We start from the raw sequence: 430 nt of genomic DNA on the forward strand, positions 1-430 counted from the left end.
AGGGTAGGTCTCCTTTGAAGGGCACACCAGGGGCTCCTTTGGTGAGAATGCTCTCTTGATGTTGGTGTAAGAATGCAGGTGGGGTATAGTTCCAAGCAGGAAGAGCTCCAGCTCGTGGGACAGTGAAGGGCTGAAAGGTGGAATGGAAGCAAATTCTGAAGGGAGACACGGGTGGTGTGGCTCTGGGGGACTCATCCTGTGGAACTTTGGGGGGCTGGAAAGGTACCATTTTAATAGGAAGCTGCTCAGAGCTGAGGTGTGAGTCAACCCTGCCACGGGAAGTGAGGGACCCCTGGTGGCTGGGGCAGGTGTCCCGGGATGGATGGACCACAGAGAATGCCTTGAGGGGCCCCTCTTGTCTAGGAGGAAGCAGAAACTGGGCAGTAACCCTGGGAAGGCAGTTTCCCCTGTTCTAGTAGTGAATGGTGTG

The sequence above is a fragment of the Mastomys coucha genome, unplaced genomic scaffold, assembly GCF_008632895.1.
Source record: "Mastomys coucha isolate ucsf_1 unplaced genomic scaffold, UCSF_Mcou_1 pScaffold3, whole genome shotgun sequence".
Classification (NCBI taxonomy): domain Eukaryota; kingdom Metazoa; phylum Chordata; class Mammalia; order Rodentia; family Muridae; genus Mastomys; species Mastomys coucha.